We start from the raw sequence: 11,749 nt of genomic DNA on the forward strand, positions 1-11,749 counted from the left end.
GAAGGAAGGAAGGAAGGAAGGAAGGAAGGAAGGAAGGAAGGAAGGAAAAGAAATGTTCCTTGTATTATGGTATATACGGTTCTTTCCAGGTCTTATATTTTCTTACAGGAAAGTTGTAAAGCTTGTTAGTCTCTACTCAAAGCCCACCAAGGGGCATGGAGGCAGGATGACCTGTGACCGGGGTGGGGGGGTGGGGGGGCGGGGGGCATGGAGGCAGGATGACCTGTGACGGGGGGTGGGGGGGGCAGGGGGCATGGAGGCAGGATGACGTGTGACGGAGGAGGTAAGGTCTGGCTAGAGGTGCTGGCTCTGAGCAGCTGGTGGCCACCTAGCATGAGACCTGAGCTTGGCCTCTGTGGTAACATCCAGTGCCACAATGGCTATTCAGAGACATTCCTCTAGCAGTCTGACCCACACAGAGGTCCAAGATACAACGGCCTATGAGATCTGTCCCTCAGTTCCTGTTGATTGAGACAGCCTGACAGATTGCTAGGGAGATGGGTCCCAGCAGGGGAACAGCACTGCTCCTGAGGTAGGACGTGCAACTTCCATTCCATTCAAGTGAGGCAGATTCACCAGAGGCTCTGAGGTCCATCTTACTAGGTTCTGCTACCTGGAGGCAGTCACCTCAGCATCCTAGGCCTGCAGTTGCTGCAGTTACACTCCACCCAAAGCCAGGGAGCATCCGCCCCAACCCCCCCTACGCTCTCTCTCTCTCTCTCTCTCTCTCTCTCTCTCTCATATGATTTATTTTTATTTCCATTGGTGTTTTGCCTTCGTGTGTGTGTGTGTTAGATCCCCTATAACTGGAGTTACAGATAGTTGTGAACTGCCATGTGGGTGCTGGGAATTGAACCCAGGTCCTCTGGAAGAGCAGCCAGTGCTCTTGAGCCATTTCTCCAGCCACATAGACTATACACTCTTAATGACTATTTCATCACCTTCTTTTCCCATTTGTTTGTTTCAGTTTGAGACATAATCTCACTCAGTAGTCCAGGCTGGTGGCTTCCCTGCCTATATCTCCAGGAATTGGATGCTCTCTTTTGGCTAGCATACAGTGTACACACACACACACAAATAAAACTTTAAGGGCCAGGTATGATTTCAAGACCAGTGTAATCTACACAGGGAGTTCCAGGACATCCGGGACTACATAGAAAGACCCTGTCTCAAAACAAACAAAACAACAAAAACTAAGATTACAGTCCTTTTCCACTTCACTTTTTTTCCCCTCAAAGTTGTGCAACATTATCTTTCTCACTGTCAATAACAAGGAGAAAAACAAAACAAAAAAAAACCCTGTCCCTGTGGAGCAGTATACACCTGTGATCCCAGCCAATACTCTGGGGACGAGGCAGCCAGACTGAGCCAGTGTGGGCTACACAGTGAGACACTGCCTCAAAACAAAACATCCAACCCTGACTTTTCATTAATGTAAACTTTAATCATTAAAAAATAATTATGCGGGGCTGGAGAGATGGCTCAGCGGTTAAGAGCACTGACTGCTCTTCCAGAGGTCCTGAGTTCAAATCCCAGCAACCACATGGTGGCCCACAACCACCCATAATGAGATTGGATGCCCTCTTCTGGTGTGTCTGAAGACAGCTACAGTGTACTCATATACTTAAAATAAATAAATAAATCTTTAAAAAAAAATAATAATTATGCTAGACACGGTGGTCCACGTGTTTAGTTCTAGCACTCCGGAGGCCGAAGCAGGAGCATCTTCTGTGAGTTCAAGGTAGCCTGGTATATATAATGGATTCCAAGACAGTAAGAACCCACATAGTGAGACCCTGTCTCGAGAAATAAAAATTCGTGTTTGGAATGTACTGCAGTTGGGAGAATGTTTGCCCAGAATGCTTGAAGCCCTGGGTTTGAGCTGCAGCAATGAATAAAGCGGGTGTGCTCGCTCACACCTGCAAACCCAGCACTCGGAAAGTAAAACCCTATTGATCAGGAGTCCAGGGTCATTTTCAGCCACATAACGAGGTCAAGGTCAGCATGGGCTATAAGAATTCCTATCTCAATAAAAATAATTGTACCATTTAAAAATTCGTCACTATTTGAAACTGGGGTGCTCTGACTTTTTGCAAGACTGACACCTATCAAGTAGTTTGCAAATGTCAGATGATGGAAAATTCCAGAAGAGCCTGTCTTCAGAAGGGAAAAGACAGGCTGGGCCAAGGAAGAGTCAGCCAGAAGCTCCTTGGAACTTGCTAGGGAACCTTCCAGAATCCTGAATCTTTCCACCTAATTCTCTTCCGAGCTCTGGATCCAGTTAGCCACACATCCGAGATGGCAATGGTCGAGGAGCTAGACTAGGGTGTAGACAGTTAGAGAGTGTAAAGGAACTGGTGTGGTCAAGTCTAGACAGGAGGTCTAGACTGGGAAGGATGCCACTGACTAAGAGCTTGAAGAAAGGTGGTGGGGATCAGACCTGGGCAGTGCTGCAGGAAGAGCCTCCTGGGACAGGCCTGCTCCAGGACCTGTCAGGAAGAGAGCCTTGAACAGAGAGGTGTCATAGTTACTGCTCTATTGCCATGTGAAGAGACACCATGGTCTAGCCAACTCTTGTAAAAGAAAAGATTTAATCGGGAGCTTGTTTACAGTTTCAGAGGGTGAGTCCATTATCATCATGGCAGGCAGCATGGTGGCACAGAGGCAGACATGGTGCTGGAGCAGCAGCTGAGAGCTACACCCTGGCCACAGGGAGACAGAGAGTGACACTAGCCTGGTGTGGGCTTTTGAGACCTCAGAGCCCACTCCCAGTGATCTAGCTTCTCCAAGAGCACAGGCACGTGTGTGCTCACGAGAGCACAGGCATGTCATGCTCTCCTCCAAAGAGTAAGGCCACACCTTTCAATCTTTCCCCACAGTCCACAAAACATTCAAATAAATGAGTCTACAGGGCCATTTTTATTCAAACCGCCACAAGGACAGAGAACTCCTACCCAACACCAGGATATCGTTGAAATGTCCCACAGACGATGAGCACAGCATGGTTGGTGGCACCTGCTTTCCCAAGTGCACCACTCTGGGCCTGGGGGTTCTGACTGGTACCCTAAACCCGAGTGTACATGAGAACCACCTGTGCCAGGGGAAGAACTTGGGAAAATGCCAGCCCAGGAGCTTGTAGAAGAGGTCTTGGGCCCTGTTCCAGTGAATCAAAATCCCTAGTGGCTCTGCTAGCATCAAACCTGGAGGATAACCACGTTTCCAGGGGAACCCCATCCTGTCTCTCTTGAAGCCCTTGAATCTGTGGGAAACAAAGACCCACACTCTCCCAGTCTCTTAAGCAAGAAACCTGATTATGCCCCGCCCTCCTACAAGACAAACCAGTCAAACCTGAGACTACAAGCTTTATCTGTGTTTCTGCCACACGTCATAAAAACAAAAAACAGCTGGGTGTGGGAGCACAAGCACTTGAAGTGGAGGCAGAAGGATTGATGTGAGTTCAAGGCCTTCCCTCCCTTTTAAAAAATACTTTACATTTATTTATTCATTTGTGTGTGTGTGTGTGTGTGTGTGTGTGTGTGCCCACAGGCACTTGTGTACTCATGAGAGCTCAGGCATGCTATGTCCTGCATGTGGAGGATACATGACACCTTTCAGGAATTACTTCTCTCTTTCCACCATGAGGGTCCCAGGGATTAAACTCAGGTCATCCGGTTTGGCCACAAGTGCTTTATCTGATGAGTCATCTTGCCAGTCCTCCCTCCATTTTTGAGACTGGGCATGGATATGTAGTCCAAGTTAGCTTTAAAATCAATCTTTTGCTGGGCAGTGGTGGCGCACGCCTTTAACCCCAGCACTTGGGAGGCAGAGGCAGGCAGATTTCTGAGTTTGAGGCTGGCCTGGTCTACAGAGTGAGTTCCAGGACAGCCAGGGCTATACAGAGAAACCCTGTCTTGATAACCCTCCCCCAATAAAATAAAATAAATAAAATAAAATCACTCTTTCTGGGCTGGAGAGCTGACTCAGTGATTAAGAGCACTGGCTGCTGTTCCTAGAGGTCCTGAGTTCAATTCCCAGCAACCACATGGTGGTTCACAACTATCTGTATTGGGATCTGATGCTCTCTTCTGCTGTGTCTGAAGAGACTGATAGTGTAATTAAATACATAAAATAAATAGATGAATCTTTTTAAAAAAGAAAAGAAGAAAACTCAATCTATTTCCCAAGTGTTGAGATTGCAGGTATGTACTATCATTGTAGAGTAAAATGTTTGAGCTCAATTCTAGAAAGCTCCTCCCCCAAGAAACTATCTAGAGCCTGCCTTGCACTCAGTTCTTCGCTGCTGCTCAGGTGAGCAACAGCTACTCTCTTGTGTTTTTTCCGAGTTAATTGCTTGTGTGGGGTTTGTTGTGCAGAGTGACTTTGTGGTATTCCTTGGCTCCTGACTGTCAGGATACCTTTCCCTACAGAGCTGTTGAGACTTGTCTAGGGGAAATCTTTCCCCTCAGAGCTGCAATACTTACAACCATGCCTCACTTCTTTTTATTCCATCATGGAGAACTGGGTTTCTGATGCTTTGTATATACTCAGCCCAGGGAGTGGCAAGATTAGAAGATGTGGCCTTGTTGGAGTAGGTGTGTCACTGTGGGTGTGGGTTTACGACCATCACCCTAGCTGCCTGGAAGCCAGTCTTCCACTAGCAGCCTTCAGATGAAGATGTAGAACTCTCAGCTCTTCCTGTACCATGCCTGCCTGGATGCTGCCATGTTCCTACCTTGGTGATAATGGACTGAACCTCTGAACTTGTAAGCCAGCCCCAATTAAATGTTGTCCTTATAAAAGATGCCTTGGTCATGGTGTCTGCTCACAGCAGTATAACCTAACTAAGACAGTGTTTCAACACAAAGAGAGAAGGACTTGCCCTTGAAGAGAATCAGCTCACCATCTTAGTCAGTGTTCTATTGCTGTGAAGAGACACCATGACCACAGCCGCTCTTATAAAGGAAAGCATTTAATCAGGGCTGGCTTACAGTTCCACAGGATTAGTCCATCAGCATCATGGCAGGAAGCATGACAGCATTCTTGTAGATATGGGGAGGAGGTAGCCGAGGGTTTAGACCCAGATCATCAAAGGGAGACCTGAGCCTAGCTTGAGCCATTGAGACCTCAGAGCCCATGCCCAGTGACACACTCACCGATCCAGCAAAGCCATACCCACCTCAACACTCCCTGTCAAGTAGCAGTTAGGTTTCTGTGGCTGTGATAGACACCATGACAAAAGGCAACGTGGGGGCTGGAGAATGGTTCAGTGGTTAAGAGCACTGACTGCTCTTCCAAAGGTCCTGAGTTCAATTCCCAGCAAGCATATGGTGGCTCACATCTATAATGGGATCTAATGCCCTCTTTGGTGTGTCCGAAGACAGCTACAAGCAGAATGTGACCTTGATCTGAAACCCTGAGCACAAGCTATGATTTCAGAAGTGCTGACCCTGAAGGAATTCCAATTTCTGCCAAGTGGTTTCTTCACATTTTTTTTAATGAAGTTTTATCTTATTTTAACCCTTCGATGGGAAAAGACAGGACACTTCCTTTGCATCTCCTACAATTCCACATTCTTTACATTTTTAACTCTTTTTTTTTTTTGGTTTTTCGAGACAGGGTTTCTCTGTATAGCCCTGGCTGTCCTGGAACTCACTCTGTAGACCAGGCTGGCCTCGAACTCAGAAATCCGCCTGCCTCTGCCTCCCAAGTGCTGGGATTAAAGGCGTGCGCCACCACTGCCCGGCTACATTTTTAACTCTTTCTTCAAAATTCCATCACCATTGTCTTATTTTTCTGTTCTGTGGTATTCTGTGGTAATATGTTATCATAAGATGTAGGGTTTGGGCACTTACCACTGCAGGGACTGATATTGACATAAGATACCCCAAGACCAAATTCTCAGCACAAAGGACATTAATATGTCCCAGAGGGACAAAGGGCGGGGATTAAGAGACAAAGGCAGGGACAGAAGATAAGGGAGAAGGGGAAAGGAACAAGGGATGGGGGAACAGACATTTGTCCCAGGGTAAAAGGACTGCCTCTGGATAGAGAGGAGACCAACGTGGCCCATAGACAAATGGCAGCTTATAAAGGTTGAGGGAAACCCTGTTCGGATGAGGTGTTTAATTTTGATTGTACATGTTAATTAGGGCAGCCAAAGGGAGCTTTTGATTGCTGGACTTTGACAACTGGATCTTGGTAGTCAGCCTCAGGAGGAGGAAGTGCCCAAGTAATGGAACGGATCTTGGTGGCTGGCTAGGAATGTGATCTAACGGTTTTCAGTAAGGCAGAGGGAATGGGGGAGAAGGGCAAGGCCTGCCAGAGCAACGCTCGCCACACTTAGGCTGGCTAGAATCCCTCCAACTGCTGTTTCTGTATTACATAACCTCCAACTGAAGCTGTGCCTTCACCACCACGAGGGAAGCCAGCGCCGAGGTCATTAGCCCTGTTCACTTTCCAAGTCATTATTCTTTAGGTGGGGCTGGGGGAATGGGTCAGCAGGTAAAAGCACTGATTGTTCTTCTAGAAGATTCTGGGTTCAATTCTCAGCACTTATATGACTACTCACAAAAGTCTGTAACTCCAGTCCCAGGAGATCTGGAGTCCTCTTCTGGCCTCCTTGGGCAACACACACACACACACACACAGAGAGAGAGAAAGAGAGAGAGAGAGAGAGAAAGAGAGAGAGAGAACACAGAGAGAGAGAGAGAGAGAGAGAGAGAGAACTTACATGAAGGAAAATATCCATACACATTTTTTAGAATTAGAAAAAGAATGATTTATTCCCGAACTTTCAGGCTGAACTTTATCTCATTGGATAAATAGTGCATCCCAGAATAGCCTATGTTCCACCTAGAACTGTGTTGTCGGTAATAAAAATGCACCACCTTCTCCTTGTGCTGCCTGCATCATTTCAGATGTGATCCTGTCTCCCAAGCCACTCAGCTGCTGGCATGCAGTTGGCATAAGTGATAAGCCTTTGTTATTTTACATTCCTGTTTTTTGTTAATACCAGGAGTATAGTTGATTTTTATCCTGTAGCTATTTGGTTTGCAGCCTTAAGTTCTTTGGTACACCCTCCGAGGACTCTGTTGTGAATCAGTTTCTTGCTACATTAAGACATCTTACGGGCTGGAGAGATGGCTCAGTAGTTAAGAGCACTGATTGCTCTTCCAGAGGTCCTGAGTTCAATTCCCAGCAACCACATGGTGGCTCACAACCATCTGTAATGGGATCTGATGCCCTCTTCTGTTGTTTCTGATCATAGCAACTGTGTCCTAAAATTAAAAAAAAAAAAAAATAAAAAAAAAAAAAAAAAAAAAAAAAAAAAAGACATCTTACAACGCTGGGCAGTGGTGGCGCACGCCTTTAACCCCAGCACTTGGGAGGCAGAGGCAGGCGGATTTCTGAGTTTGAGGCCAGTCTGGTCTACAGAGTGAGTTCCAGGACAGCCAGGGCTATAAAGAGAAACCCTGTCTCAAAAAACAAAAACAAAAACAAAGACATTTTACAAGGAAGCTCTTTAAGACAAAAAATATACAACTCAGAATCAGGAATTCCCAAAAGCTGAAAAGATTCATTAGGCACCTCCCTGCCAAGAGTAAACAGTAAAGACCGCTCAGAGTCACTCCTGGACAAGCCACAGAGAAACATCTGACAACAGCCAAGCTGCCTGATAAAGGTTTAGGCCAAATGAACAACCTGGGAAAGACACCCTGCAACCTGTTGAGCTGCTGCAGGCTGTGCTGGGTTCCCCAGGTTTCCAGCTTTTGTGAGCTGTCACCAATGCTGGCGTTGTTCTAGGGATGAATCTGTCCTTGAGTCATTTTTGCTCTGATAAGTAACTCCCACAAAACTCTTTGGTTTACCAAGTTGGACTTTGGTGGTATCCACTATAGGAAAAGTATTGGCTCAAGACCCTCTAGATCAAGTTCTCAGCACAAAGGAGATTTATTTGCCCCAGAGAGACAGAGGGCAGGAATAAGAAATAAAGACAGGAGATAGACGAAGAGGAAGAAGGGAAAAGGAACAAAGGAGAAGGGAGAGAAGGGGAAAGGGAGATGGGGAAGAGGTATTTCTCCTGGAGGGAGAACAAATGACTGCCCCTGGATGAAGAAAAGACAAATAGAGAGGCCCATAGGAAAATAGTGGCCTATAATAAAGGGGGAAACCTCTTTTTAGAATGAGGTGTTTAATTTTAATTGAGCATGTTAATTAGATGAACCAAAGGAGGCTTTTGATTACTGGATTTCAATACTTTGATAGCTGAACCTTGGTAGTCAGCCTCAGGAAGTGGCCAAATATGGGAATAGACCTTGGTGGCTAGCTTTAGGAATACAATCTAATGGTTTTCAGTAAGGCAGAGGGAATCGGGGAGAAAAGCAAGCCTGCCAGACCCACTCTCTAGTATGGCTCGAGTTCTGGGATTGAAGGCCACTGTGCCTGGCTCCCAATCCTTTTCTGGTGCAGTAAGAATGCACTAGTGACCATGGCACTAATATCTCTGAGAAATCTGATGGTAGCTGCCCATCATATGAACAGGGTGACAGCAAGACACATACTACGGCTTGAATATGAAATCCCCCAGACAGCCTCAGCTAGTGAAGGCTTGGTCCTTGCTTGGTGGCACTGTTTGAGATGCTCTGTAAACTGACAGAGGGGAGGACCCTTGTGACAGTTAATGTTGTCAACAAGATCTAGAACCACTGAAGTCTCTAGACATGACTGAGGGTTTATCTAAACTAGGTTAATTAACGTAGGAGGAGCCACACTAACTGTAGGCATTATCATTCCACAGGCTGGGGTCCTGGACTGAGTAAAAAGGAGGAAGCACACTGAGCTCACCCTTCCGTCAGTCTCTGCTTCACGAGGTGTGGTGACTTGAAGGATAATGGCCCTGTAGACTCACATGTTTGGATAACTGGTCCCTAGTTGGTAGAACTGTTTGGGAAGGATTAGGAGGTGTGTTCCTGTTAGAGGAGGTGTGTCCAGGGTGTGGGGTTTCAGGATTTAAAGGATCAGTGTGCTCTCCCTGCCTCTTACTTGTGGTTTAAGATGTGAGCTCTCAGCTGTTCCTGCCACTGTGTCTTCGCTCCACCGTCATGGACTGTAACCCTTTGAAACCGTAAGCCTAATCAGATGTTTTATTTTGTAAGTTTCTTGGCCACTTATAAAAGCAACAAAAAAGTAACTGTGGTGCGAGGTTGAGGGATACTGCTGTAACAGAGCTGACTACGTGTTTTGGGTTTATTTGGAGGAATGTGAAAGGCTTTTGAGATTTTGGACAGAAAAGCAGTTGAATGTATAATCTGAGCTTAACGGGACATCCTCGTAGGAGCTTAGCATAGTGCTGAGAGCTCCAGAGGGGTCAGAGGGAGCAAGATCAGCAACTACTCTACAGAGCATTCTTATGACATCTTGGTAGAGCAAGTGGCTGTTTTCTGCCCACATCCTAAGAACTTGCTTGAGGCTAAATGAAAAAAATTAAAACAAAATTTTTTTTGGTGAAGGAGATTTCAAAACAGCTTAATATTTTACTCTGTTATGTGGTTATTGGTGAGTACTCTTATGCAAGTCTATAATTAAAAAAAAAAAGACCAGATAGGGACAAAAAGAGATAGAAAATGTAAGTTTGGAGAGAAAGAAAAATCACCAGGAAATGTAATGCTGAAGTGGGGGCTTGTGCTGAGAGATAAGGGAAGGAAGGAGAGGCGCTCTGCTCTGGGATACGGGCGCCCTCAGGGCCAGACCCTGCAGTTGAGCTTCCAACTTGTGAAAGGGATTTTCTATTCCTAAAACACAACAAGTAAAAGCTGCTACAAGTGTGATTTTAGGGGGGCTAGGGTTTAACCCAATCTGGTGGCCAAGCTTGGAAGTGTTCTGCACATGGTGCTGGCTTTAAAGCCATGAAATGACTAGTGGATCCGTTGTTAAGGAGACTTGCTGGGGCTAGACATGTGGCAAGGAGTCCCTGCATGGAGGCCCTGAAGTGGCCATTACAGGGATCTGAAAGCAGAGCTTGGACTGCAATGGAGACCCCAAGATACTGGGGATGCTAGAACCAGGGGATACCTGTCAGGGAGAGAGTGAGGGCTAAAGTATGTTTTAAGGTTAAAGCACTGTGCTTAAGAGATCCATAAAACAAAAATGCCTCTAACCTGTAAGCCCCACTTACATTCATGGAATGTAAGTGTTATTACATGGAAGATCTCAAGCCACCATGTGAGGTTTTCATGTCTGTAAACAAGGTGGATGGCCCCAACTGCACAGGACGTGCTTGATCACACATAGTGAGAGATACATAGGCAAGATGTATGTCAGGATGTATGCTTGCCGCTGATTGGACAAAGGTGGGAAATACGTAGCCTTGTGGGGCTGGCCTTTATAAGCCTCTGACTAACGTCATTTATGGCCATTTCTCTGGCAATTCCAGGTGTGGATCTGGCCAGTGTCCACTACCCTGACGAATATTTAATAAAGCTTGCTTCAAATTTGGCTCAAAAATTGTAGTGATGGTCTTACTCTCCGCTGGTGGGAATAACAGAGGGCAACATACAGGGAGCAGAACCAGCCTGAACTAGCTAGGGTCACTAGTGCTGCAGTGAAACATCATGGCCAGAAGCAAACTGAGGAAAGAGTTTATCCCACTCCACATCACTGTTTATCAAAGGAAGAAGTCAGGACAGGAACTCAAGCATGGCAGGAACCTGAAGGCAGAAGCTGACACAGAAGCCATGGAGGAATGCTGCTTACTGGCTTGCTCCTCATGGCTTGCTCAGCTTGTTTTCTTATCGAACCCAGGGCCACCCACCGGGAGATAGCACCACCACCAATGGGCTGGACCCTCCTGATCATTCACTAATTAAGGAAATGCTCTATGGGCTTGCCTTCAGCCTGATCTTATTGGAGGTATTTTCTCAATTGAGGCCCTTTCCTCTCCAATGACCCTAGCTTGTGTCAAGTTGACATAAAATTAGCCAGCACACAGCCCCAGAGAGAAAAGTGTACTGCAGTCAGCAAAGCTGGGAGGTTGAAGCCATCTGAGCCCACTGACATCAGGTGTGCAGCTACTGGATTCAAAGTTTTCCTGTTGAGATTCAGTGTTGCTTTGGTCCAGTATTTCCTCACTCTGCCCCCAATCCCTCCCTTTGGAGTGCTGGTGTATATTCTGCACCCTTGTATGTTGGAAGTATGTAATTTTCTTTTTGGTTTTACAGGAGCTTACAGTTAAGAGATTGCCTTGAGTCTCAGTGGAGATTTTAAACTTTGGGCTTTTAAGCCAGTGTTGAGACTGTGAAAGACCATGGGGCCGTTTTATAGCAGGACGTTCTTGGACCCACCACATGGCTGGCTCTGTACCTCTCTTGTGCTCCCTAATCTCTCACATCGGATTTCCTCTCCCTGCATCACTCCTCTGCCTAAAAGTTCTGCCCTCCACTTCCTGTCCTAGCTATTGGTCATCAGATCTTTATTAGATCCAACCAGCAGTGAGACACCTGATACATCTCTAGATTGCCTTTAGGCTGGTGAGGAAGGAAGAACATTTACAAAGTTAGAAAACCCAGTGACAGACCATAGATATGACAATACCACAATCCTGCCAGCATTTAACCATTTAACTGTCTGCTGCTGGTGTACAGAACGATCAAAAATACAAAGATACACATGCACACATATATACACATACAAAAAAAGGTCACCCTAACAACTTTTGAAGTTGGACTAAATGTATTCCACACTATGATATTGC

Source organism: Grammomys surdaster, unplaced genomic scaffold, assembly GCF_004785775.1.
Source record: "Grammomys surdaster isolate TR1022 unplaced genomic scaffold, NIH_TR_1.0 125946, whole genome shotgun sequence".
NCBI classification, from domain to species: Eukaryota; Metazoa; Chordata; class Mammalia; order Rodentia; family Muridae; genus Grammomys; species Grammomys surdaster.